Genomic DNA, 6,121 nt, shown 5'->3' with positions numbered 1-6,121 from the left:
GGGGGGGGGGAGGGAGGGAGGAAAGGAGGGAAGGAAGGAAAGAAGAAAAACAGTGCTCTTATCTTTTTGATTTCCAATGGGAGTTTGACTTTAAGATGCTTTTTGTGTGCTTATGGTTAAATGTATTACTCTACATTATAAGTTGAATATTACATATTATTCATCATATAGAAGTCCATCTAGCACTACAACCACAGTTTAAAACAGATCAATAGTGTGAAGTAAAAATCAAAACTTGTGAAAATACCTATATTATGCCCCCAATTGATGTAAATTACATAGCAAGTATATTGCCTTTGTAATTTTTGAAAATGTTTTTTTTTTCCAGCTCTTTTAGTGTGGCATGGCAGAAAGAACAATGTGCATACTCACACAAATACCTGCTGATGGAGACACAGTTAAGTATATCTTTCAAATATAAATCTGCATTTTGTACTTCAATAAGATTACATAGCTTCAAAATTTTGACTCGGTAAACTGATGTAGGCTTAGATAATAAAGCCTTGTTTGTTTTATTTGGGCATGAATTAGATTTTATACTAATTGGAGTTAAATATAAATGGTGATTTAGATGATTGTTACATGTTTTCTGAGTCCGACAGCCTTGTTAGTACTGCAGAAGACTATTTCTATTTAATACCAAAAAAATCCAAAATAAAGCTTCTAAATCTCCCAACAAGTGAGAAGAACAGTGCTTGTTTTGATTGACATATATGTAGAATGTATGTGCTGACAAGAAATAATTTTTCAGTGAAGTTATTTTAGCAAATAGTTGGATGACTGCTTGCTGATTGTTTTACTTAGTGTGAGGTTGGACCAAGGTTTTGTTTGTTTTTTTTAATGGAATCTCACTCTGCTGCCCAGACTGGTGTGCAGTAGTGCCATCTCGGCTCACTGCAACCTGGGTTCAGGCTACTCTCCTGCCTCAGTCTCCATAGTAGCTGGGATTATAGGGGTGCACCATCATGCTTGGCAAATTTTTGTGTTTTTAGTAAGAGATGGGGCTTCCCCATGCTGACCAGGCTGGTCTCGAACTCCTGACCTCAGATGATTCACTTGCCTCGGTCTCTCAAAGTGCAAGGATTACAGACATGAGCTACTGCCCCTGGCCTAGATTGGACCAAGTTTTATTTTATGGTTAGCCTCTGTACTAGAGAAAACATGATAATTCACATGAAAACATATTAAGCAAGAGGGTAGTGTGTCTGAATAGGTGAAAATTAAGTTTCATAATTCTTTATAATGTATACATTTGACATGCAATTACATTAAATAGTGTTTGTTTATGTCAGTAACTAATGGCTTTTGTCTGAGTTTTTTCTTCCTCCACACGTGTTTTATTTATTTATTTTTGTTTGTTTATTAGTTTGAATCAGCAAACTACCACATATGTTTTACTCTTCTCACTGTTACTCCTCTGGAGTGAATAGTTTACCTCATCTTTATTTTATTTTTTAATTTTTAAAATTTTATTTATTTATTTGAGATGGAGTTTCAATCTTATTGCCTAGGGTGGACTGCAGTGACACAGTATCTGTTCACTGCAACCTCTGCCTCCCAGGTTTGAGTCTCCTGCCTCAGCCTCCCTAGTAGCTGGGATTACAGATGTGCACCATCATGCCTGGCTAATTTTTGTATTTTATAGTAGAAAAGTGGTTTCACCATGTTGGACAGGCTGGTTTTGAACTTTTGACCTCAGGTGATCCACCCACCTTGGCCTCCTAACGTGCTGAGTTTACAGATGTGAGCCACTGCCTCCAACCTCCCACCTTTACTTTTAATCAGCTACAGTTTCAAATTCAAGTTTGATTCTCCTCTTACTGTCATTGCTTTTCTTTTTTTCTTTTTCTTTTTCTTTTATTTCAGACAGAGTTTGGCTCTACAGCTCAGGCTGGATTGCAGTGGTCACAATCTCAGCTCACTACAACCTCTGCCTCCTGGGTTCAAGTGATTCTCCCACTTCAACCTCCTGAGTAGCTAGGATCACAGGCACCCACCCTCATGCCCAGCTAATTTTTGTATCTTTTTAGTAGAGATGGGGTTTCACCATGTTGGCCAGGCTGGTCTTGAACTCCTGACCTCAGGTGATCTGCCCACCTCGTCCTCCCAAAGTACTGGGAGTACAGGTGTATGTAAGCCACTGCACTCAGCGTGTCATTATGCTTCATTAATAATCATCAAGGAATTTCTCAGAGACTGAATCAATGGCCTATGCTCATTCCATTTTATCTTTGGCCTGTCTTGTATATCAAATCATGGTTAATATTCTTTTTGTCACGGACATTTAAACATAACATTTTAGAATAATAAGAAATTCCAAAAGCCAATTGGTCAAGCATTAATCTGATATGCAAATGCTAGCAACAAACCCTTTAGCAAGTGTATTAGTCTGTTTGAGCGGCTATAACAAAATACCTTAGACATGGTAATTGATAAATGATAGAAATATATTGCTCACAGTTCTAGAGGCTGGGAAGTCCAAGATCAAAGCATCAGAAAATTTGGTGTCTGGTGAGGGCTTACTGTCTGCTTCAAAAATGGCTTGTAGCTGTGTTCTCACATGGCAGGAGAAGCAAACAGTCTCCCTCAAGCTTATGTTATAAAAGCATTAACCCTATTCACGTGGGTGGAGCCATGTGACTTAATCACCTATCCAAGGCCCCATCTCTTTTGGAAAAAATTTAAATGATGCATAATATAAATATGTTTTTATAGGGTTCATGCAATATTGTGTTACATGCATAGAAAATATAATAATCAAGTTGGATACTTCATGTATCTATTACCTTATTTATTATTTCTATGTTTTGGGAACATTTCAAGTCCTCTCTTTTAGCTATTTTGAAATATACAATACATTGTTATAAACTATAGTCTCCCTACTCTGCTATAGAACATCAGAACTAATTTTTTCTGCCTAACTGAATGTGTGCACCCACCAGCTAACCTCTGTTCATCCCCCACTACTCACATACTCTTCCCAGCCTCTGGTAGCTATCATTCTACTCTACCTCTATGAGATTAACTTTTTAAGCTGATGCATATAAGTGACATATTTGTCTTTCTGTGCCTGGCTAATTTCACTTAACATAGTGACCTTGAGTTCCATCCATGTTAATGCAAATGCCAGGATCTCATTTTCTGTGTGTGTGGCCAAATTGTGTTTTTTTGTTTTTCAAGATGAAGTTTCACTCTTGTTCCCCAGGCTGGAGTGCAATGGCACGATCTCAGCTCACTGCAACCTCCACCTCTCAGGCTCAAGCGATTCTTTTGCCTCAGTCTCCCAAGTAGCTGGGATTATAGGCATACACCACCACGCCTGAATGATTTTGTATTTTTAGTAGAGGCGGGTTTTCACCATCTTGGCCAGACTGATTTCAAACTCCTGACCTTACTTAGGTGCTACACCTGCTTCAGCCTCTCAAAGTGCTGGGATTACAGGCATGAACCAACATGCCTGGCCCCAAATAGTATTTTTAATGTGTACATATACAACTTTTTTATCCATATATCTGTTGATGGACACTTAGGTTAATTCCATATTTTTGCTGTCATGAATACTGCTTCAATAAACACAAGGATGCAGAGATCTCTTCTATATACTGACTTTTATTTTTTCCTTTGGGTATATACCCAGTAGTGGGATTGCTAGATCATATGGTAGTTCCATTTATAGTGGAAACAAAGACTGAAAACAAAAAGAGGGAGGAAGGGGTAGAGGAATAAAAGAAGTAAAAGGAGGAATTGAAAAAAAGAGTGACTAAGATCATAAAAGAACTTAAGTTACCATATCTTAACTATTACAAATAATGCTGCAATGGACAAAAAACATCACACATCCTGATTTAAAATTACATTAAAAGATATAGCAATGAGTATAGTATGGTACTGTCATAGAAACAGAAACATAGACCAGGGAACACAATAGAGCTCCCAGAAATAAATTCAAACATTCATGGTTAGCCAATTTTTGAAATATGCAATACATTGTTATTAACTATGGTCTCCACGCTGTGCTATCCAACATTAGAACGTATTTCTTCCACCTAACTGTATGTTTGGACCCATTAACCAACCTCTATTTATTCCCCCACCACCCACATACCCTTCTCAGCCTCCGGTAGCTGTCATTCTACTCTCTACCTCTGCAAGATCGACTCTGATATCTTCAACTTATGAGTGAGAACACGCAATATTTGCCTTTCTGCGCCTGTTTTATTTCACTTAACGTAATGACCTTCAGTTTCATCCATGTTGCTGCAAATAACATAATTTGATTCTTTTTGTAGCCAAGTAGCATTCCATTTTGTATACATACTCCTTTTTAAATCCATTTATGGACTTTTAGGTTGATTCTGTATCTTTACTGTGGTGAAAAATGGCATCATAAAAGATATCTATTCTGTATACTGATTTTCTTTCCTTTGGAGACAGATCCAGTAGTGGGATTTCTGTATCACATAATAGTTCTATTTATACTAGAAAAGAAGAATGAAAAGAGAGAGAGAAAGGGAAGGAGAGAGGGAGAAAATAAGTGAAGAAAGGGACTCAAAGAGTGACTAGGGTCATAACAGAACTTAAGTTGAAACATTATGTGATAAAAATAAAGACTTGGAGTTTCAGAAAAAGAGCACTTTTTTACAAAAATCAGCTGGACATGGTGAAATGTGCCATTGTTTTTGGTCCTTTGCATTCAATGTTAATATTGAAATGTGAGGTACTGTTTTATTCATCATATTAATTGTTACCTAGATACTTTGTTTTTTCATTGTGTTATTGTTTTATAAGCCCTGTGAAATTTATGCTTTGGAAAGTTCTATTTTGATGCACATCAAATTTTTATTTCAAGATTCAGAAGTTCTTGTAGCATCTCTTATGTTGCTGGTTTGGTAGCAACAAATTCCTTCAGCATTTGTTTGTCTGAAAAAGAATTCATCTCTCATTTCTGAAGCTGATTTTTGCTAGATGCAAAATTCTTGGGTGATAATTACGTTATTTAATGAGGCTAGAGAAGTGATGTAGACAGATTCCTTGGTTGTAGATAGGCTTAGTGTGCTGGCTTTCATGAATTCTCATTATAGCTGTGACGAACCTGTCATGTGGATAGATTCAGGACCTCTGGTTAGCCAGGGTGTAGTACCCAGTGGTAGCAGCTGAGATCTCGTAGCCTTTGTCTCCTTCCTTGGTGCAGTGTTATTCTACTAGAGGGATTGTAATGGATTGTGTTGGTTGGCCTCCAGCCAGGAGGTGGCACTTGCAAAGGAGCACCAGCTGTGATAGCAGCAGTAGAATTTCAGCTTGCCCGAAGTTTCCCAGGAGAAATATTCTTATTTCTCAGGTGATGGGGATGGGTACCAAGCTCCCAAAAGTTTGCATCCTTTGTGTTATGCTAGTAGAGTGGGTGGAGGGCTTTCCCAGGTGGGAACAGGCTTAGGTGGGTCTGTGCTCTGACTCTCCTTGGGCAGGGAAGGACAACTCCCCTGTGGTGGCTGACATGCGGTTCTCAGACTGCTGGGGCAATGTTCCAGAGTAATACTGTCTCTTCTGCACTGAAGAGTTGGCAAAGGGAATGGGGAGTAGTGGGTGGCAGCCAGCTTCACTCAGTTCCCATGCAGTTGGTGAGGCTGATCCCACTCCCACAGTGCTCTGCTAATAATGCTGGGTTTAGATCCAGGTAGTCTGTGCACAGAACTCAGACCTGCCACAGGCCATCAGCTTCCCCACGGAGATAGAAAGCATGGCTTTTAGGCCATGCCCCTCCCCATCTGCCCACAAAGCCAGGTGCCTAGCTCCTGCACTAGTATCTACAGCTTGCTATCCACCCCGATCCCCTTTTGCTGCTTTCTGGTCAGGGAAGTTTATCCCTGAGATTGTATCACAAAATTTAGTTGGAAGATTCTTTCACCCTGTGACCCCTCCCTGAGCTTGTTGGCTAATTTCCCTGAGGGCCACTGTTAGGTACAATCAGGAATAGCTTTTATATCTTGTAATTTTGATATATTCTCTTAGTAGTTCTGGTAGTCACTCTGTAGATTCTTGTATATTTTCTACCATTTTTTTTTCATTATAAAATAACAAACTCTTTTTAATATTTGTGCTTTTGGTTTGCCTTATTGACTGA

This window comes from Sapajus apella, unplaced genomic scaffold, assembly GCF_009761245.1.
Source record: "Sapajus apella isolate SASKATOON/1434 unplaced genomic scaffold, GSC_monkey_1.0 scaffold70, whole genome shotgun sequence".
In the NCBI taxonomy this organism is placed as follows: domain Eukaryota; kingdom Metazoa; phylum Chordata; class Mammalia; order Primates; family Cebidae; genus Sapajus; species Sapajus apella.
This window is presented reverse-complemented; position numbering follows the sequence as displayed.